The 24,288-nt window shown below is 32.4% G+C and overlaps 1 protein-coding gene across 1 annotated transcript in view; it reads right to left on the bottom strand.

Annotated features, from left to right (window-relative positions):
* Positions 1–24,288, bottom strand: part of LOC108912123 — a 91,087-nt gene that overhangs the window by 55,085 nt on the left and 11,714 nt on the right. The window lies entirely within an intron of this gene.

The raw sequence follows: 24,288 nt of genomic DNA, 5'->3' as shown, positions 1-24,288 counted from the left end.
CAACACATAACCAGTGTTACTAAGTAAGCTTCCCGTACATTACTCTGGAACTACAAAAACATTTGTCTTTCAGGCCATCTTGAGTAAGAATCCTTGGAATTTCTTTCCTTAAATATTCCAATAATACTTCGCTAATTTTTGGGCCATAAAAATGGTCGTAGTTTGCTGTGGCTTTGAATTATAAAATGATACGAATGTAACCAGAAGAGCCAGGGGATTTAGAAAAAACGAAAAATATACGGGATGTTCCAATTAAAAAAAAACAAAAGTTGAGTTTATAGCTCAGAAACGTAACAATCAATAAATTTTTTAAGTCCTACTTCTTTGAAATCGCAAAAAAGTTTACTAAAACTTTGGCCTCTACTGTTTTCTTGTAAATAGAAAGGTAAAAATATAAGAGGGTAGAATCAAAATAATAATAAAATTTAGTAGACTCAGTGTTGCGAAATACAAATTCAGTATAAAAACTTGCAGCATTCTTATAAATTGCCTATCTTCCAACGATGTATAAGAAAGTCTTACGTAGCTTACTGTGGTTTCATTCAATATTACAACTACTCTAAAAAAATAAGCAAACCACTGTAATAACCACTATCCTTCTTGTGGTTATTATTTTATGATCCTTTACGAAATTATTCCAAATACGATTTAATGGATGCAACTTGACAAGATGTTTATTAGATACTCAGCGCTGAAACCATATCGCATTGCTCGTTCAAACTTTAGTTCTGTTTCATAACGTTAAAGAGAATGTAGTGTTTCAGTTCGTAACTACTGCAATACAATAAAAGTTGAAACTGTTTCCTTCCATGCAACTTCTCTAAATGTTCTTTTTTGTGATATTAGATCAGCAATTATACAGGGTGTTCAGTTATAAATCGGCCTAACGACTCCAGTATATTCTACAATAAAAATTAAAGTTTTGTCGAAAAATGCTTTCGTTCCCAGTTACAGGGTGTTGAAGTTGAAGTTAAAAAAATTTAAATTATTTTTTAGCGTATATCGGAAACATCATCGTGTACAGTTTTATGTAAATTCAAAAATCAGTGACGCGCAAACTTCAAAAATAAATATTACAACACCGTGTACAAAAATAGAGATTATCATTTTCAGTGATTATTATAAATGGTGTTTTGTTGCATATCGCTAACATGCGTAGGATTTCAATTTTCTACTGCAGTAATCAATTGCAGACAAGCGAGTATTTGAGGGAAACACCCTGTATAAGTATGATCCAAAAATTATATATGGTGGTTTCTCCATTCCCGGAACTGCACTACGTATTATCCACTTAAATATTTCAACAGTATTTAACACTCTCGAAATATATCTTTATTACTTTTGTCAGCAACTTCCTTGTTACGAATTTCTCTTAAGACTTGACAGAAATGAAAAAACTGCTAAACTGATTCAAAGGGATCATGTAACAGAATCCCGAATATAATTTTTCCAATGTCTCCTTCTTGTATGAACTGATACAGAAAATCCATTCATTTTTCGTTAAATATTATTTTCTCTAACTCTAGTAGAAGCAACAAATAGAGTCATGTTAATTTTAATTTGTCAGAATCCTAACTTCCTAACAAAGTTAAGTTATTTATGATATCATTAGACACAGGATATTTGCAAGCTTGAAGAAGATGTTTGAAGAATAAATAAATGTTAGTGCAAAAATTAGATTGACAGAAATATTTTTACCACAGACCACCTAGACTGGCTTATAGAGCGACTTTGGTGAAAACACTTTGGAGCCTGATTTGGAGCCCAGCGCTCAGTCGTGTCCTATCATTTGATGTGAACGCATCGCTGTGATTTCGATAATTAGACGTTCTGTCATGGGCAAGTGTGTTGTAAAACATTGTATAAATAGAAGTGATCGAGTTGGTGAAGAGAAGCAAAAAGTTTCCTTCTTTAGGTAAGTAAAAAAAAAGGAATATATAAAAGGTAAATATGTACGCCATTTTTCGGTTAACGTCACAAGTTTCCAGGGTTAGCTTTATAATTTTGTTCGCCCACATAGTGTAGTGATTAACGTGATATTGTTATTATAAAATAATGAATGAATTACTGTAAAATATTTTTAGTAATTATTTACTTTATGCGAGTCTTAAATTTTTATGATATTTTACCAATTCCCGTCATTTCGAGGTAGCTGAAAATTAATTAATTTTTGTTTTTCAAATAAATAATCTCGAACAAAACTAATTTCAGATTCCGTATTCGTACAGTCAATTAATTTTTATTAAAGATCGTGGTTGTTTGACGTATCCATCTCGAGATGTCGTAGTAATATGCTAAGAAACATAAAAATTAATAAAATTATTAAATAATGATGAAAGGAGAACACCTAGGCTACAGAAAAATAAAATTGTTTATCATGTATTAAAAAACTTTCTGAATGTGAACATATTTGAAAATTTGCATGAACATCAATTTGATAATTTGCCTAACAATTGTAATCATTTAATAGAACTTGTAAGGGCTGAATGTGAAAGTATATCGATGTTCGAATAAATCATGAAGTCAAATTATTTAATTCGGTAAAAATCTACGAAAAGGCAAATATTAAATAAATTAATATTATTTAGAGGACAATAAATATATTTAAATTATTTTGTAGTTTTAGTTAATATGCCACTAAAATATACTATTTTGAATATTTGTCATAAGATGCAATATAATGTTTAATATGTAATAAAAATATTACTTAATCCGGATCTGCTTAAAGATGCGCGCGATCAGATTGCCTTCCACACTCCACTTTCCCGAATTTTACATTCACTGGTACCCGTGCATTGGAATTAGATACGGCCAGTCTAGGTGGTCTGTGATTTTTACTAATCATAATAATATGAAGAAACATTTTTGGAAACACTGACTCCATCCATAGCTCGGCTGGTTCTGTTTATAAGTGTTTATATAAATTGTTGCACACAATGTGCATAACGAGCACAGACGTACAATTAACTCACAGTTTTCAAGATCCACGTTCATTCGTTGTTACTGGGTTGAAGGGCCATTTTAGTATGTTACATTAACACGCACACCAGAAGCAGCCTGTTTTTTTGTAAAATTACAGTAAAGTAAGAATCCAGAAAAATAAATTACATCGGCTAAATAAGAGTTTAACCGAAATGTTCATTAATAATTTTGCTTCAAACTTAAATAACAAAGGACACACGTTTCCATAATGAAAATTAAAGTAAAACTTATGATAACCTAAAATTAAACTATGAATTTTTATGTTAAAGTAGGTACTACAAAAAAACCTGGAGAAAAATGTAGATGGCGCGCTATCTACGGCTACTTTTACCACTTTCATACGGAAGACGATTCCAGAGGTTCTCAATAATAATAACAATTTTGATTATTAATATTAAGCATCCATTCGCAATTTCACCATTTTGATAATTGAAAATGCTTATAGTAATTAATTAGTTCTACTTATCATTAAAAAAAACTTCTTCTTTTATACAGGGTGTTCCATTTCTCGTTGGCGCTACATAACTTTGTTATTTTAAATGGAACACCCTGTATATTATTGCATTTTCTAATTCCTTGGTTAATATTAAATAGAGTTTATTAAATGTACATGGTGTTTTAAACTTACCGTTTTCGAGATATTCAGTTGTATTTTGAAAAAAATCACAATTTCAGCTCTCTAAATGAGGCTAGATAACATCTAAACCGTAAGAGTTAGAAACCTGCAGTTTTCACAGTCCGCTTTGGCATAAATTACTTTAATTTGTCATCTGTGAGCAAAACGTGTACCTTATTCAGACTCGGAAATACTAAGACCTACATTTAATAATCTTACGAGTTGAAAAACTTTCTTTTTCTCTCATTTAGAGAGCTGAAACCGTGATTTTTTTCAAAAACAACTGAATATCTCGACAACGGTACATTTAATAAACTCTACCTAATATTAAACAAGGAATTCAAAAACGCAATAATATACAGGATGTCCCATTTAAAATAACAAAGTTATGTAGCGCCCACGCAAAATGGAACACCTTGCGATGCTAAAAATATTTTTTTTACATGATTTTCCAGACAACTTTTATTAAAATCATTATAAATTTTACAGTTACATAGTTACAGAAGAATCCCTCTTAGATGGAACACCCTGTAAATATACACGCTGTATAGGTTTAGAAAAATACTCAATAAATCAACAAAAATCAAGTAGAGAACAATCGACATTATATAGAAATGAATTCTAAACAGTTATCAGCCAAAAGACCTCAAATCAAATCTTATGGTAATGTTTAATACAAATAAATGTTATCAAAACTTAAAAACTCCGTAAAAGATTTCAATTCGTTAAAAAATGTCGTTATTTCTAAAAGAAGTTAGACAATCTTCAAGGCAATCAAAATCTCCATTTTCTGTTATTTCAATACAAAGTTCATGGTATCATAATGGTAAACCAAAGGTAAGTCTTATTTTGAAAATATTGTTGAGGTTTGTACACATACAGTTAGACAATTCTTAATAAAAAGAAATAATAATGAATTCTAAACATCACATTAGATACCAGAACATTCATCATAATATAATGAAATATATAAAGAAGTTAATTAAAAAAAAAACAAATTTTTACAATAACTACCTATTTAATCTGTATGTCTGTCTGTTCTCCATGGTTAACTTTATATCGTCTTATCGTCAATGACTTTTGGCAGAAACAATTACCTAAATAAATTTTAATACTTCTAAACATATTTTTATTTAATTTTAAATTAACCTCAACCACAAGTTGCTGAAACAATACTATAGTTTATTGTTAGATAAATTTAAGCTTGTTCTTACAGAGAAGATTACATAAATTTGTACATTGCAAACTGTAAATATTTCGAATAGAAGAACTTCAAAACCAACAGTTTCAACACTACATCCAATAATCTTCCTATGGGGTCTGATGTTGACACCGCATTCGTATAAAATGCTTATTTTTTTTGCAAAATGCCACCAAAAACAAATTTACGCAACTCATTTTAGGATCACGAACTACGAAGCAAAAGAATATTCAGCACAGTAACCATTACTTCTTAATGCGTGTCGTAACCAACCACCCTGACCTGAGCATTATTTCAAACCTGCCGAGAACAATTTAAATAAAAACAGTATAGGTTATTGTAGTTATTTTAATTAACAATTATTAATATTTAAATTTAAGTCGGTCAGATGTAATACAATGAAAAATATAATTGATGAGTATTTTATGTGGTTTGTTTGTTTAAACGAATTTCTAATGAGGTAATGCCCTGGAGTCACACCATGTGAGCCAATTCGAAGCCCAGAATGTAAAATTGGATGCTGGTGAGAGAGATAAAATTTACACCAGCCTCACATTTATGTGAATGATAGTTTTATATAATTTAAAACAAACTCTCTCTACATACAGGGTGTTAAAAAAAGAGTGTAAAATATTTCAGGAGGTAATAGTATGAACCAAAATAAGCAGAAAAGTCTTAATAAACATGGGTCCGCAAAGTAACGGTTGCGGAGATATGGACCACTATTCGTTTTTCAAACATTTTATTTTATTAGGAATAAACCGACAAAGGAAGCTTTTAACAAACAAAAAACAAAGTTACAGAAGATGTTCAAAGTGCCCTCCGTCCATTTCCAAGCAGGCACGACATCTTCGTCTCAACGATATTCGAACTCTTTCGAAAACACCCTCCTTGGTTTGGATTTCTTGACACTTTTGATTAATCCGTAGCTGCAGCTCTTCCAGGCTATTTACAGGAGTACCATACACTAATGTCTTCAAATATCCCCAAACAAAGAAATCTAGAGGGTTCAGATCAGGCGATCTTGGAGGCCATAAAACAGGTCCGGCCCTTCCTACCCATCTATGTGGAAAAGTTTGGTGTAAATGCTCTCTAACGGCCATGGAAAAATGAGCTGGAGCACCATCATGCTGGAACCACATTTGTTGCCTCTGATTCAAAGGAATGTCTTCCAAAAACTCATACAGTGTGTTCTGCAGAAAGTTGAGGTAAGCAGCGCCTGTTAATCGGTTTGGTAAAACAACAGGACCTAGAAACCTGTCACCTACAATACCCATCCAAATGTTTAATGAAAAACGTGCCTGATGTCCAGATTCTATTAGAGCATGAGGATTTTCGTCGGCCCAAATATGCGTATTGTGAAAATTAAACACTCCATTTCTTGTGAACCCGGCCTCATCAGTAAAAAGAATGTTTGCAAGAAAACGAGGGTCTTCAGCATCATGACGTAGAAACCAGCGGCAAAAAACCAAACGTGCTTGATGATCATTTATTGGATTTAAGGCCTGTACTCGTTGCACATGGTATGGATAAAGCAGTTGCTCGTGAAGGATTCTCCAAACAAGAGGACCACTAATTCCTACCTCGGCTGATATTCTCCGCACACTCGTACCTGGATTCTGCTCTACCAGTGCTAGAATTTCTTCTTCTGCTCTAGGAGTGGATACCGACCTTGGTCTTCCGGATAAATGGCACTGTTTGCTCAAGGAACCGGTATCACGCAATCTTTGGTGAATTCTTCCAAACATGCGTTGTGAAGGAATCTGGCGATTTGGATAAGCGTCAACATAAAGACGTCGCGCTTCGGTGGCGTTCCCATTAGCACGACCATACATGAAATGCATGTCTGTTAATTCTGCGTTAGAGTAACCAGCCATAGCGAAAGAAAACTTGTGCACTGAGAACAACTGTCAAATACGTACTGTTTATTTCACTAAACATCAACCAACTATTATAAGAAAATACACAACGTTTTTGCAAAATAGAAAAAGGGGCTAAAAAACATAAAACATTCCATATCTCCGCAACCGTTACTTTGCGGACCCATATTTATTGAGACTTTTCTGCTTATTTTGGTTCATACTATTACCTCCTTAAATATTTTACACTCTTTTTTTAACACCCTGTATATTAAAAATATGAGTCATTCCTCTTGTGTCTTGAAAACAAGTTTCATGCTCTATGTTAATGTGAGGTACAACTACTTCGGCTATAAAAATTTACTAGAAGATTGTACAAAAAATTTAATATACCGGTAGGACACAATTTTTAACGCAGTGAAAATAAATTACAAAGCACTAAAATAACGGAATACGATATATTAGAAATTGAAAATCACACAATACAACTCGAAAAAATAGAACCAGAGCATTCCCTAAATATGAAAAACTATAAAATCCAACAAACTCTATTGTTTGTGATAAAACCAAGATGTTTTACAATTAATTCTATGTAAGTGTCTACACCATGGCATGAAATTAAATGCAAGTGTCCCAACTTCTTTAAAATACTAAAATACTACACAAACTGTATTTCTTTCCACCTTTCTAAACATAACGAATATGCGAAGTCTTAAATCGTACAACTTGAATCTGAATAAAATAAATAATACATAATAAAATTAATGTTATCTAACATGTATGACACATAGAACCAACTATATTTCACCCCAAGGGTAAAATGTAAGTATTACAGTACACATGAAAGTGTTATAATTATGTAACAGTGAAAGATCTTTATTATTAACAGTATGGTCAGAAATTTCAAAATATATCACACTACAGGATATTTCCGTTACGGCTGAATTTGATTAAATTGTGCCTACATTGGTATAAATATATTAGGCGCCTCATGTTTACGAAATTGAATACATTTAATATACCTATTATATTAAGCAGTAGCTCTAACAATTTATTTAACTAGGTAGTGGTTAAAACAGAATATTAGTTTTGTATAACAGAAATGCATTTCGAATAGAAGCATTAATTCTAAATATTACGTTAGTTTGTGGTTCAATAGTTTTCACAGTTAAATATTTATTCTCTTAGAAACCTTTTAATATGTTACAACAAGCCACAAAGTGAAATTTTTGGCTTTGGCTTTCGAGATATAATCTTTCCGAAGTCAGTTGAACATGTATAAAAACTCCTAGCAACAAAATTTAATGAGTTTCATAGGCATCCCTAAAAAAGTTTTCTGCTAAAGGTAAAAAATTGTAATAATTTGTATATAATATGGAAAAAATTTCTATTATATGTTCATTTAGCCAACAACATATTTTAATTATTTATGTCCTCAAACAATTGTATTATATTGATGGTAAATTTCGTTCTGTTCCATTTCAAAAGGTCTCCAAAATGTCATGTTGTAATAATATTGGTAAACAAAATATCCCTCTTATTTCTCCCTTTCGCAATTGTAATATGAACGATTAATACAATAAATTAAAATTGTCCGAATCACACCAAATTCAACATTGCTGCAATGCACTGCTAGACAATTTGTTAACCACTTGTCAACAACTGAGATTTATTGCCCGGTCGCTCAGAGCGGCTGTGTTATACGCCGCTTCCCCGCGCGCGTATTCTTCAACTGGGGGTATACATTACTACCACCTCCACGTTTAGTTCGACCAGACCTGTATATGGGTACCTATGCCTAAATAAATGTAGGAACAAGTTTTTCAAATTTTTGAATGCCGAGTTGGTGCGTCAGCGACTGAACCTGGTACATACTGCTTAGCTGTTTGGTCTTCAATTGAGATCAGAATGAGTATACATGGTGTTCAAAATTAATAAAAAGTTATAGTTTAATTCAAGTTGCAAGAGACAGTTGAGGAAAACCATGTAAATAATATTTCATTCATGGAAATTGTGATTATTTAAATTATCATATAGCTTCACGTCACGACATCATTGCATATACAGAAAGGCATTTATCATAGGCATATATATCTTCAAAAAGGTGCATCCAAGTTAAAAGTAGCAAGAACACATTTTTGTAAAGCCTAGATCATAAATTTGGTTTAAATAATTTAGCAACATCGCAACCAAATTGTTTATGCATGCGCATCAACGAATTGTGAGTATGTCAGTCGTGTGTCAAGAAAATTATTTAGAATAAAACGTCAAACTTTTAGTTTCAAGATTAATGTATTCTACTTAAAAAAAATAATAACTGATTCTAATACAGAATTAAAACATGCAATAATCTTAAACCAAATTTTATCTTATAATAAAGAAAACCTTAAACGATTGAAAAATTAATTCCACAATTAAAAAAATCTTGAAGAAAATTGAACTATTTAAATATGAAAGATGTTATGCAATATGTTTAAATATGTAAAATTAATAAAAATAAATACATCATTGTTTTCTTAATTATTGAAAAATATTCAGGTACTTAAACGGTTAGTTGCTTTTGGGTAATGATTTGTCAAGTTGAAGTTGTCATAATATCTTCCACAAATGCACAACAAAAGTCACTTTACTGACTTTCATAATAAAGACACAAAACTTTAATTGTATCACATATAAATTAATTAAAAAAGTATATTGCAATACACAATTAGCGAATACTAAATTAGAAGCAAAAAATATGTATTTTGATTTTATACAAATATTCTTTTAAATAAAATAAAACATTACTACTAGAATAAAATGCTTTTAAAAACATTGACTTGTTTACCGCAAACTGCAACGTCCGTCTTAGTAGAAAATCAGGGCCCAAATAGTATTGCAGAAAACTATGGCAAAGAAAAGAGAAATATTTTTTTGAGCGCAGGTATTTCAAAATTTCCTTATCATTTAAAAATACGCTTTCGTTCTATGGTATCATGGAAGACAAAAAAATTGCGAGTAGAAATAACTAAACCTACCTCCCTAAACTACACTTCTGTACTCTGTATGGAAAAAAACGCTTCAGCTGTTTCCTTGTAGTTAAATGAAAACATTATTTTTTTAAAGCTTTCAGCACTCTCATATTTGGAAAACAAAGCTATATCGGACATATTTATATGAAATAGAATCTAATTTAGCCAAGCCTTTTAGTTACACTGTAAATATTAAAGGATATTTTTTTATTATTTTGTTTTAATACCAGCCATTCATATATGAACGATAAATTAATGAGTACTAGTCAGATATGAGTAATATCTGAGTATAAAAACAGACGGTTTATTAATATGCATGCATACAGCAGTTGCAGAATGCCAAAAAAAAGAGTTTAGTAGACCAACATAATAGCATTTGTCCCAGTTTATTTCGAATTATATAACGCTTAATGTATCAATTAATGTTTGTTTTCATTCACAGTTGATTACGAGGAATTCTCGTTAGGCGGGTATTTAGTTGCACAATTAGATCTATGTAACGGATGAAAGTATGTGGAATTGTAACGCTATGTAAGATCTCTGTTCGGTGTTTTTACCTACATTTGTGCACGAAAATTTGATTCATTTTACTGTTTTTGTTTAATTGGACGTTTCCGCCACAATTAAAAGAAAATATTTAAAGTAAATAAAATTATATTTTACATAAACGTTTTAGTTTTTTACTCAATTGCCCTCATTTCCCAAAATTTGTGTTATCATTTCGTTGAATTACACAGCGTTTAACAGTCATGCTCGTAGATTTTCGATTTTTCAAGTGCTTTTCTAATATATTGCCGTTGTATAAAATATCAAAATTTCGCCAAAATAATAATTACCTACTAAATTCAAAAGCTATACTGTAAATACAGTTTGTATAGTTTTGTCTAATTCTTGCCATAACGTAGTACATGTTTAAAAGAAACTGTTTATTTTAACTCTGTTAACATTCAGTTGTTGCTTTTAATAATTATTTTATTAATATTACTACTGTTTTCACAACTTATAGATAAATCTATTTAAATATTAATTATTATATTAATAATGTATTTTTTACGAACCTTATTTAATTTTTTAAAATATATAAAATTTCTGTATCCTCTAAAATGCACATTAATACAAACTTATAAGAACTCAAGACCAAAATGTTGAAAAGTTATTTTTGTTACAAATAAATTAACTTAAAATGCTGTTTAATTACTTTTATAAAGATGAAATAAAGAACAATTAGTCACAGTCAAAATGCAACCAAATTGTGAATGATACAGTTTAGAAACGTGATTAAATGAAATGTTTGTTGCACCAACTGCAACAAATATAAAATACTTTAGCACAACACCTGTTTCACAAAAATAATTACAAAATTTTACAATCGGTCAACAGTAAATGTGGGCAAAACATAGGCACGTTTTACTACCTCAGGAAAAAATTTGTAAGTATAATTGAACCATTAAATATTAATAATTTTTTCGCCGATCACTGCTTTAATACATATAAATACAAACATAACACGAACTAGTGGTATAAAATCCACTAATTTAACTCAGCAAATAAAGACTAAGAAGCAAGAACTTCTCTAATTATGACGTGGCGTTGGTGATTAAGCTGATTTTGTTATCAATTAAAAAGAAATATTCACGTATATTAGTGCTATGTTGCGTAATAATAACCAAATAGAAAAAGCTATTGAGTTCTCTCGTAAGGTGCGTCTCGGGAAGCCATAATTGCATAGCCTACTATTTCCAATTACCAGTTTTTACAGTTACGGTTGAAACGATGTTACACTACATCAAAATAGACAGGTTCCTTTACAGAGGTAAATGAGTGTTTTGTAGGTTGTTATTTTCTCCAAATTAGTTTAGTATACTGTTGTGAAGAATGTAATCTAGAAGATATCGTCAAGTCACTAATTCGATCTTAATATGTTCCAAATCAATCCGTCCGCTGCTAGTAAAAGTGAAGGATACGAGTTTAAACTTGGTGATAATATTTACCTATATTGAACTGAAGGCAAATTCTTAACATACAGTGTCCAATAACTTGCATGACTGTTAAATTCTGCCTTCCAAAAAATATTTATCAACGCACATTTTTTAGTAGAGTCGAGTTATGTAATTAGAAAGCAGAAAACTAAACAGTGGGTATGCAATATTTAACGGTCAAGCCTTAGGAAATTTGTTATTAAGGCTAAATAAAATGTTAGCATAGTGTCCCGCCCTAATTTTTCTAATTTTACGTGTCTTGAATGTATACAGGATGATTCACCTGCAGCCCCAAGCCAAATGAATGAGAGATATAATAGATTGATGCAATTAAAAAATAGTTATTTATAGCTGCGAATTAACAAAAATAAATTAATTTTGACGTAACAAATATTGAAATATTACAAATCACGAAATAATTAAGTTGAGCAAGTACGTCTTAAGAGTATTTTTCGTCAGTGGATACATATTTTTTGTATGCCAATTCCTAATGTTACACCTCTGTTTTATCTTAGATTTAGTGTAATTCAAAATTTGGTCGAACAAGTACAAACGTGCTAAATAAGAGAATGATGCCCAATGTAACATTGGCAACATTTACTCCTAAAGAATAAGGTGACATAACGATAACACTCTGTTTGGAAATGAAAGAGAGTAATAAAACCCCGAGATAAGAACCGGCCATGGGCGTGCTAATATTTCGTTTCAGGTAATTATCGGGTAACACTAATGCTAACAGGTAATGGGTGTACATTGGTATATTTTAATGGATACATCATAGGGCAGGAGCCAGTGTATTGTGACAGATCAATCCAGTCTTAGAGCTGAATATACGAAGACGTGCTAGTGCAGTAGAGTAAAATTCGACTTGTGTTTAGTGACTAAAGTACACTCATTTTATTTTAAAAAAGAAATACCAACGCTAAACAAAATTTTAAGTGAACTTTCAGAGGACAACGATTTGCCAAAAATCAGTAGAAGCAAATTATGGGCCGTCTTACGAGAGTTGAATTTTTGCTGGGAAAAGCAGAACAGGAAGTCAGTTCTTATCGATAAAGATGAAATTATTTGTTGGCGAAGATCCTACTTAAGATCAATTAGAAAATTCCGTGACGAAGGGAGGAATATTTATTATCTAGACGAAACTTGGGTCAACGAGGGATATACTGTAACAAAAGTATGGCAAGATAAAAATGTAAAAAGTTTTCGACAAGCATTTTTGGATGGACTTTCAACAGGGTTCAAGGCACCTTCAGGTAAAGGGCGAAGATTAATAGTGACACATATAGGTAGTGCCAGTGGTTTTGTAGATGGCGGTTTACTTTTATTTGAATCTAAAAATACAGGTGACTATCACGAAGACATGAACGCAGATGTTTTCGAAGAGTATTTTACACAGATGTTGGATCTTATTCCTCCGGGGTCTGTAATTGTCATGGATAATGCCAGTTACCATTCACGGCAGACCGAGCGGACGCCTACGACTGCTTGGAGGAAAGCCGATATAATTCAATGGTTATCCGGAAAAAACATTTCTTTTGAAACAAATATGGTGAAAAAGGAACTTTTGACACTTGTCAATCTTAATAAAGATCAGAAAAAATATGTTATCGATGAAATGGCAACAAATCGCCAAATAACGGTACTACGGTTACCACCTTATCACTGTGAACTTAACCCAATCGAATTAGTCTGGGCGCAGGTAAAAGGAGATGTAGCGCGAAATAATACGACGTTTAAATTAAGTGACGTGAAAATTTTGTTAAAAAATTCCTTGGAACGAGTAACTGCAGATAACTGGCAAAGATGTATACATCATGTACAAAAAGAAGAGGAGAAAATGTGGGAACTCGATAATTTAATTGACGTTACTGTGGAACCTATCGTTATCAATCTAGGAGACGAAGATAATTCATCAGAATATTCAGAGGATGAATTTTAATATACCTACTTTTTTATTTTCTTTATTGTACATTTATACAACACTACATTTACTCACCATAATTTGAATTTTCAAAATACATATATTTTTGTGTGGAATAAAAGTCTATTCATTAAATTTAAATAAATATTTTGATAATAATATTGAATAATTTTATTTGAATTACTAAAAACCCTCTTAACCCGGTTATGATGCTTAAAGTAGCCTCATGTTTTGAAATGCTGTTTTTATATTGTTTACTTATAAGAGAAATGGACCGAGAAAAATATTTAATATAAGCACCTGTACTACATTTATTTACGATTTGCATACATAATGAGCTTTTATTACTCTCTTTCATTTCTAAACAGACTATAGTCAATATACGTTTTTTGTATGACAAATATACTAACAGCATACCACCTGTGCCATCATTTAAAAGACAGTCGGTAGATATAATCTGATGTGTTTTCGACTCGCAACTCTCATTAATTAATTTGTTATTAACATTTTAGTGCAAAAAAACACGTTTTTTACTTATGAAACCAAAACTACTAGAGCAATCTTAATCCCGTAAATGGAAAAGTTGTAGGAAATTAAATTTCGAAGAAGTGAGAGATCGGGCGATTCCATCGGTTGATTAGAACCGGAGAATTCGGCATTTTTTTCAAAAATTTATAACTTTGTCATTTATGAATATTAACAGCTGAAATCTGGCACAGAAGTAGATAATTATATCAACTTTAAGTGTGCAAAAGTTAGGCGCTGTCGGACCATTAGTTTTTGCGCAATTGCAATTTCAAATTTTCTATGCATTTTTTTGCTGAGAGTCTGCTTGCATCAAAAATGGTCTGATTTTAATTCTAATACCGGTTTTCGAAACTAGAAGTAAAATACTATAAAACGTTTATTTTCAAGTTTTCGTTAAAATGCAGCGAAATGGATAAAACATGCATTTGAACATCGGTGTAAACGGTCGAATTTTCCGGTTTTTTCCAGATTTTCTCCAGTTCTAATCAACCGATCGCTTCCCTCGACCTCTCATTTTCATCAAAATTTAATTTCCTACAACTTTTCCATTTACGGAATTGAGATTGTTCTAATAGTTTTGGTTTTATACGCAAAAACTAAAATACATCAGAGTATATCTACGAACTGTCTTTTAAATTATAGCACAGGTGGTATGCAGTTAATATTTTTGTCAAGATATGTCTTTTTTTTGCTCTATTGACTGACTTATACTACATATATGTAAAAATGTTGGCCACTCTTCCGAGAGAAATCGTCAGATAAAATGATATGTTCTTTTTAGTTGTGGGGCTAGAGCCAAAAATTAAAAATTTTGATATATCGGATGACCTTATAATAGCTATACATACAGGGTAGCCCATCGAAAACGTACCGCAAGACATTACAGGGTAGTAAAGAACTTTTCGGCAAAATCCAAAAACAGGTCAAATTTGTTTCTGAGGGGGACAACTTTTGACTCAAAAAGCATACCAAAATCTTCAACCCCCTAAGTGGGGGTGCTATCCCCTAAATTTTTTCAAATGGGAATGGGGGTCAAGTGGGGGGTCATTAGAAAGGGCTTTTAATTCTCTATACATCGATTCTTACTTTTTGAAAATCGATTCATTATTTTAGAAAATATGCAGCTTTGAAAATACGAACAATATTTTTGACGAGAAATGCGAAAATCGATTTAATTTTACTTCAAAACTTACGGTATTAGTCAAGTAAATGCTGAAAATGTTGTCCGCCAACTTGCATACAATGATACAGGTTGTCTTCAAACCGTTGTCGAACATTCTGGAGCACTTGCGGTGTTACTTCGCGACATACATTAATGATTCGTCCTCGCAGATCTTCCAAGGTATCAGGTGGAGTGCTGTAAACTTTGCTTTTAATGTGCCCCCAGAGAAAGAAATCTAAAGGATTTAAGTCGGGTGACCGAGGGGGCCACTCAATTGCACCTCTTCGTCCTATCCAGCGTCCTGGAAACGTCTCATTTAGGTAATTGCGCACATTGAGCGAGTAATGTGGAGGAGCTCCGTCTTGCTGGAAAATCAGTTCGTGTTCATTGTAAGCAGGGTCGTCCTCTATGATATTTGTTAGAGCTGGGTCGATGACATTTTGTAGTAAATCCAAGTACATATCGCCTGTCAAATTTCCAGGAAGGAAAAAAGGACCTACAATGGAATTTCCAAAAATACCTGCCCATACATTCAACTTCTGGGGGTGTTGGGAGTGTGTCTCATGGAAAATCCTTGGATTGGTATCAGCCCAGTAACGACAATTATGGCGATTCACTAAACCATTCAAGAAGAACGTACACTCGTCCGAAAAACACACATTAAAGAGGAAATTATCGTTTATCGCTCGTTCAGTCATTATTTCGCAAAATTGCAAACGACGATCAAAATCGTCTTCATTTAGCTCTTGCACTAGCCGAATCTTATAAGGATGGAATTTGTATTTTTTTAATATTCGTTGGACACTTGTACGACTCACTCCTGTCGCAGTAGCCAATTGCATTGTACTCAGCGTACTATCCATTGCCACTTGCCCCAATACCGCTATTTCCGTAGGTTCATTTAGTACCGGATTTTCAACCTGCCTCTTTTTGTTATGAACGGAGCCAGTTTCGCGAAATTTGGCCACCAATTCGCGAACAATTTTTCCAGACGCATGTTTCTCAGGATGCCGTTGGTTGAACAGTTCGGCGACCCGATTTCCGCATTCATTGTTTTTGAAAAAAAGCTCAATAATTTCTACTCTTTCTGGAATTGAGTACACCATAATTAATCAATTTAAAAGACTCGGCAGTATTGGTACTCTTCAACTACAAGTCACAAGACAGTTATCTAGCAACTTCTTGTGGCCTATCTAAATACGAAACAAAAAGCGGACAATTTTTTGCTCACCAAAATCAGGCTAAAGAATTCGCAAATCAGAAAAAAAAAAACAGCGAATTCTTTTGAAGGAATTTACCAAGCTAATACCGTAAGTTTTGAAGTAAAATTAAATCGATTTTCGCATTTCTCGTCAAAAATATTGTTCGTATTTTCAAAGCTGCATATTTTCTAAAATAATGGATCGATTTTCAAAAAGTAAGAATCGATGTATAGAGAATTAAAAGCCCTTTCTAATGACCCCCCACTTGACCCCCATTCCCATTTAAAAAAATTTGGGGGATGGCACCCCCACTTAGGGGGTTGAAGATTTTGCTATGCTTTTTGCGCCAAAAGTTGTCCCCCTCAGAAGCAAACTTTACCTGTTTTTGGATTTTGCCGAAAAGTTCATTACTACCCTGTAATGCCTTGCGGTACGTTTTCGATGGGCTACCCTGTATATCAAAGTTGCTATTTTTTAATGGGAACCACAGCTGGTAATGGTCTAGCTCGCAAGGGGGTTATTCTAACCTTTTTAAGAATATATCATTTTTATCTAAAAAGAAAAAAGTTAGGTACCTGGTATAGTCGTTACTTTTTTCTAAATTAGATGAAAGATGAAGTTGGCAATGACTGTTATGATTCCCCACATCGATAACTTCTATTTGTGGGATAACAGATTTGATATACGCTCAGATCTATTGGAAGCCGTCGACAACACGAACATCTTATTTAGTGATTTGACGAACTTTGTCTTGCAGCAAACTTTCGAACATTTTTGGATAGCCTTACCATTTCATATGATCTGATCTCAAGCAAATATTATCCATAGGTAACCAATGTACTTTTAATTTGTTTGAATTTGCACATATGAATTTTTATTTGGTGGCAAACATCTATATTTTATCTCATAAACATATTGCATTTGAGAATAAAATAAAAATTTGCTGTCATTAATTTTACTGGTGAACTCTTTGAAATTCGGAAATGTTATCAATACAAAGGTTTTTCCCCTTTTTTCATAACATAGTAAGAATAAGGTAACAAGTTATTTCATATAAGTGTTGTTAACTCTTTGTCAGCTAACAGTTGTGACATGCTGATGATTTTGTAAATCATTTTTACTACGCCACAAGAGACTCATTCTCTAAAATAACCATTTATCATATTCATTATATTCATTAAGAAATTTAGAAGAACGTCACTCTTGACCAAGTAAAATTTGTTTTTAGAACAGGTTTCTTAATTTTTATATTACTCTGCGACACTATTTCAAAAAACAATATTTAAAACCAAAATTATGTGACATATCTTTCTTCACATGTTTAGTTTCTAAATGTATACGTGCAGTTGCATCAAAGATAACACAAAGATGTCCCATGTTTTTAAACTTTTTTATTGCCCATTAACCATTACATAATTATGTCACATTATATTGCATTTCATATTTGTGTCGACTCAATTTCTTCATTCTAGTTAAAAAACGTGATATTTGCAATGTATGAAATAAACAAGAATTGCAGAAATGTTGGCAATTAAAAATGAAATATTGGCTGATAACGCGTATTCTTCGTTCTTGGTTTTTACCTTGAACTTTGTTTATGTAAAAGCAGATGGTAGGATTTTAATTTATATAAAAATAGTTAGGTTTTCCAACACAAGAATGTGAGGTTGGTTTTACTATTATATTCAAATTTTACAATAAAAATGTATGCAAAATAATTGCTACATTAAAAAAAAACAGATTATTCCCAATTAGTCAGTGGCGCAACATTTTTTTTATGTTCACTTAGTGGTGATTGCGCGTCACTGGCCTTTATTATTCTGCTGATTCTTCACAGGAGAGTGGCAATTGACCACACCAAATGTCAAAATAATCTGTTAAGCCGTTCTGGAAAAATTGGGAAAATACTATTTTTTTATGAACTTCAACACCCTGTATCTTTGTAAAAAGGCAATTTGGAACAAAGACAAAGGTTTATTTGACCATTTTACTCTTACTTATGACTCACCCTGTATACAGGATATCCCCACTTTAATAGCACTGACAGGTGATACCAGCAAGTCATTTTAATAAAAAAAAGTTCACGTTTAATCGGCTTGGAAAAAATACGAAGAAATCTCTAGGAAAATATTAATTACCGAATACGAAAAAGAAAGATATAAACAAAAATAATAAACATATAAAGAATGGGTGCCCCAAAAGTTATGCGGGGTTTGAAGTTGCATCATTTTCATTCCGAGAAGTAGGCAGCATTGTGTAGGATTACAGGTTGTAGTAAACACGTTGCGATAAGACAAAATGGAGCACGATACGACGGATGAGTGAGTGAAGACTGAAAATTCATTACAAGTACGGAGAGTGTGTAGCTGAGACTCTGCGCAAATTACGAGGAATTTTCGGTAGATGGAACGCCCCGAATGAAACAACTGTGAAAAGAGTAGTTGCTGAATTCGAACAAACAGGTTCGGTTGCAGACAATAAAAAAATTGGCTTGTACTGGCCGTTCAGCTGAAAATATTGCTACGGTGAGTGATTGCGTGGCGGAAATTCCTGTAACTTCAATGTGCCGTCAGTCACTGCAATTAAACGTTTCAAAAAGCCCAATGCAGTGGATTTTAACAACAGATCTGTGCGTCTGTCCATTCAAGGTAGAGCTAACCCAGAAACTGAAACCAGACGAACCATTTATGTACTGGACATTCGTTGATTGGTTGTTGGACGGTGAGTTTGCTAAGAAAATCTTCTTTAGCAACGAGGCTCATTTCCATCTTATGTGAGTGGATATACTAGTATGAACAAGCAAAAGGGATTATTTCTTTAATTATCTATCTACCGTTATAATTATCATTACCTTTTAATTAATACGTGGGAACTTAGAAATGTTGTATGTTCAGAATGAATTTCAAGCACTTACCATCTCGAATTTGGAGCAGAGACAATCCTTGTGACATTCAAAAACGACCACTGCATATCCAACGAGTGACGATGTGGTGTGGATTTTACACTGGTGGGGTGATTGATCAGACCGTTTTTGAAAGTAAGTGTCAATGGAGAACGATATCGAGAGAAGCTGTTGAACTTTTTGTGGCCTCATTTGGATGGCATGGATTTGGATAACAAGCGATTCCAGTAGGATGATGATGTATGCACGTGAAACAATTCACTTGTTACGGCAGAAACTTAATAGACGATTCATCTCACGTAACAGTGAAATGACTTGGTCAGTGGTCATCAAGATCTAGCGATCTTACGCCATGCGACTTTTTTCTATGGGGATTCGTAAAGTTCAAAAGAAGTGGAGTATGTCAAATCCAAAAATATGCATCAAATTCGATACGGTTATTTTAACTGATTTAGAAGATATTTAAAGTAATATTCAAGTTGCAATATTGTCGTAAAGGGCCAGAATTGGCACATAATTCTAACAACGAACACCCTGTAGAATTAAGGGAAACCTTTTCAAACTTCCTTGCTTTTTTACTTGAATAACTTTAAGACTTAAGAGAGACTCACGAGACACCCCGTTAGAATAATTATTATCGCTATTTTATGGTATCTTCATCACGCCGATAAATTGATTTCTCCTGCGATATGCACGTTTACATTTAAACTGTCCATTTTACGCTTTTATCACAGTATCACAGCCAACCTTGCTTCCGTCTTGTACGTGCTTATAAACGCATACACTTTAGCCAAAAGGAAGCGAATCTAACAATAACATGCATATTTATATTTTAACACTTGCTGTTTTTAACGATGATACATAATACATAATATTTTGCAATTTGAACATATATGTATAATCATGGAATTATTGAATTAACTCTGAAAAATATGGTGAAAGTGCCGGGGCAACAATTTTCACACCAATTAGTTATCGCTTCGGCGATTACACGTGCAATTTCCTAATTATTTTACTGGGAACAATATTTCACGTTTTTATACAAGACAAGGCTATTAAACTGCAAAAGTCATTACCTCACTTTTCGATACAATTTCATAAACCCATAAATCTGTTTTAACTATGAAATATTGTTATAAAATGTTGTGGTATATAACTAGAGAAAGTGTCGGGGAAGGTCAAACGTCAGAATATTTTTTCAATAAAACTTGCAATCACTTAAGGCCATATAAGATATGGTCAACATGAAATCAAAAAAAAATTAGATGCGTGATGTAACAGCTAAGTAATAATTATCATATCCTATCACACACACAACGATATTTCATAATAAGGCCATTATTGTTTATGACAAATCTATCCAATCTTAATTGTTGCTATACCTATACGAGTCGAGATCAGGGGGTATTCATATTCAGATTTTACTAGGCCCTTTCACTTTCCATATTTCATATGTGTGTTTAAATTTACAAGCTTGTGTGAAAATACCAAGGAACTAGTACAAAGTAGATAAATTTTGATGTTTTACTAAGAAGAAAAGAGGATCTAATAATATTTCAAGTAGTATGTTGTACGAGGGCGAACAATTGAATAATCCCAACAACGTAACAAATGCCTTTGCGGATTTCTTTGGCATTTGCGAGAAATTCTGACTTAAATCTAAATCTAACTTCTACTGCATATAATGCAGTTTAATGAAGTGCAAGTGAATTTCTTGCCTACTACTATAATAACAGGGCCCGATGGTATACCAGCTTTTATTTTAAAAAACTGTGCCACATACTTTTTTAATTAATTTGTGTTCAAAGACGTACTTTTCCAGATATCTGGAAGTATTCAAAAGTTTGCTCCATCTACAAAAAAGGAAATAAACAGAATATCAAATTTTCGCCCAAATTCAATTTTCTGTAATTTCAGTAAAATCTTTCAGTATTTTTACTTCACAGTCTAACCTCATAACATTCACATAGTTTGTAGCTGAATCCATTGATAAACAATTGCAAACAGAGATGTGGTTTACAGAGACTTTTTGAAGTAGGCGAGACTTTTTGAAGTAGGCCAGTCATTCTACGGGAAAAAGAGCGATTTCAAGAAGAAATTGATAGCAGCAATCTGGCGAGGGGATCTTGTTAGGGGGGGGGATAGTTAATGAAAAATACATAAATTAGTACAGCCAATTTTGCCCCCACTCCAACAATGGTCAATCTTCGTGGAGTTGAATGTATCATAAAGTTTAGACCTTTGTGCATAAATAGCATTAATTTTAGCCCTTAATATTTATAAACAATGGAGCTGTGATTTAAGAAAAAGGGCTATCTCGGCCCAGAAAGGGCGTAGGGCATATTTTTTTTAAATCTTTGTTTTTTTTTACCAGCTATCCAGTGATATGACTGTCGTGTTCCTGAGACCAGTAGTTCCGGAGTTACTTCTATTTGTTTATATAAAAAAAAAACCTTTTTTGCATTGAAAAAAATACAACAAAATTGAAAAAAATCGATTTTTTTTTTAACATAATTTTCAGACGTTTAACTATCATTTCCCGGCGTTTAAATTGATTTTTATGCACTCACTGAGCTAGCTCAATCGTTTAAAAAAATCGTGTTTGGGATAAACAAATGCAATTATTCATAAACTATTGCACCGATTGGGCCCAATTTGTGGCCACATATAAAGGGTCATAATACCCTCATCTTTAGTAGATTAAAATTCGCCTATGACCATTATTGCAAAAGCTATTAACAATTAAAAAACACTGCAAAAATGCATGTTTTTTGCAATTATCTCGATAAATCATGCACCGATTTTAATGAATAAGAAAAGAAATTTTAACTTTTTCTCTATTTTGCCTCTGAAAAATTGTATTTGAGAAAAACCTCATTTTGACTACATTGACCATTGTTTATTCGGGGTGGGGGCAAAATTGGCTGTACTAATTTATGTATTTTTCATTAACTATCCCCCCCCCCTTACAAGATCCGTCGTCAGATTGCTGCTATCAATTTTTTCACGTTTTTCCGTAGAAAGGCATTCTACAGACTTACCCATGAAATATTACTATCAAAGCTTAACAAATTTGGTCTCTCGTATTCCCTATTGCAATTATTTGAATCTTATTTGTCAAATAGATTTCAATACGTCACTTAAAGGGTGTAAGTTTGTGGATTACTTAGTCACGCTTGGAGTCCCGCAAGGATCTGTTCTTGGTCCCTTCTGCTCAACATTTTTATCAAAGATATAACCAATTGCTTAGATATTAATTACCTTCTCTATGCTGATGACCTGAAGATATTCTCAACCATTGAAAACATCGACGATTGTATACATCTTCAAAATGATTTGATTCAAATTGATAAGTGATGCCAATTGAATAGACTTCCTTTGAATGCTGTAAGTGTAGCATAATATCTTACACTTTAAAATCAACAAAAATAATAATTGACTATAATTTTAGCGGTGTTTACTCGAACTAACACTTTTTGCGATCTCGATGCTATTTTTGATGATAAGTTCAATTCACACATTGAAAAATAATATCTGAATCTTGTAAGTCATATAGTTTCATAGTCAAATTTTGTCCAAATAAACACGCTAAAAACATTGTATTTTTTTGTTAGATCTCAAGCTTGAATATGCTACACCCGTTTGGTCTCCCCACTATAATTCACTTGTACAGAATATCGAAGATTTGTTACATATCTAAATTTTAAAATAGGAAGGTAAATGGTGTTTTTCCACCTATTGGTTTTCCACTATTCGACATTCGTTGAAAAATCTTGAATAACCAAATTCTGAGGGTCAATTCAAGAGAGAAAATTTTTTATATTTCTACGCCACGTACAAATATATTTAAATATTCACCTACCATATTTACACAATGTGTAATTTATTATCGTTTAGTCCAGCGCTACCAAATTAAAATCACTGTATTTTAGCTGAATAGGTACTATTTTTTCAATTGCAATTTTTAACTATTGATGCTCTCTTTTTATATTAATATCAAATTAGTTTTTAAGCACGATTTTTTTTATTATACTTATCAATTGTTGTTTTTTTTTTCTTTTTTAATGCTTCTTCTGTAATTTTTTTCTCTTTACCATCCTGTTCTGTAGAACAGAGTAACAATATACAAACAAATAAAATTAAATTCCATTACATTTTTACACTATTGAAATAAACTAACTGATGTGACCTACCCTTGAACACGAGTAATACCTTTAATAATAGCGCTAAACATATCAATACATTTTTCCTTCAAATTATCGAAGCAAAATATTTTCATATTTTCTTACTCCATTAACACCAGATTGATGTGGTCCGTGGACTAATGTTGCAATATTTACAAACAAACGGACGGAGATGCAGGAAAAAGGAAACCTTAGTTAAGGTATAGTTTCCCCAATCCACTGCTTTGCTACTGTCCTCAGGGCTGATTTGCCTTGGATGTAATTCGGTAAAAAAAATGTAGACATAGTGAACCGTAAAAGTGTATTATTGTCAATATCGTATTTAACAGAATGCACTAAAACTCACATAAATTGAATTCCAATTATTGACTACTTCTAAAATATGGACAAGCTGAAGTTTTATCCTCTTGTATACGTAACTATATGCGTTTAATTATATGTATTTAAATTTATGGGAAAGTTATGTAAGCCTGTTTGTTTAAATTGTTTAATAAGAATTTTCTTCGCATATCATCCATTGCAAAATATATTCATGATCATGATTCACCATAAAACTATTTAATTGTCCCGTATTGTGTAAATGTTAAAGCACAAGTAGGTGTATGCCAATTTTGTCTATGATCCGTTATTAAAATGCAAATATTTCATTAAAAACCTTTCCTCCCTAATTTCTTTCAATTTCGCTTCAGAAACAATTACAAGAAATAACGGCAATATCGGTACAGTAAGATTTATACA

This window comes from Anoplophora glabripennis, unplaced genomic scaffold (genome assembly GCF_000390285.2).
Source record: "Anoplophora glabripennis isolate ALB-LARVAE unplaced genomic scaffold, Agla_2.0 scaffold479, whole genome shotgun sequence".
Taxonomy (NCBI): Eukaryota; Metazoa; Arthropoda; class Insecta; order Coleoptera; family Cerambycidae; genus Anoplophora; species Anoplophora glabripennis.
This window is presented reverse-complemented; position numbering and strand designations above follow the sequence as displayed.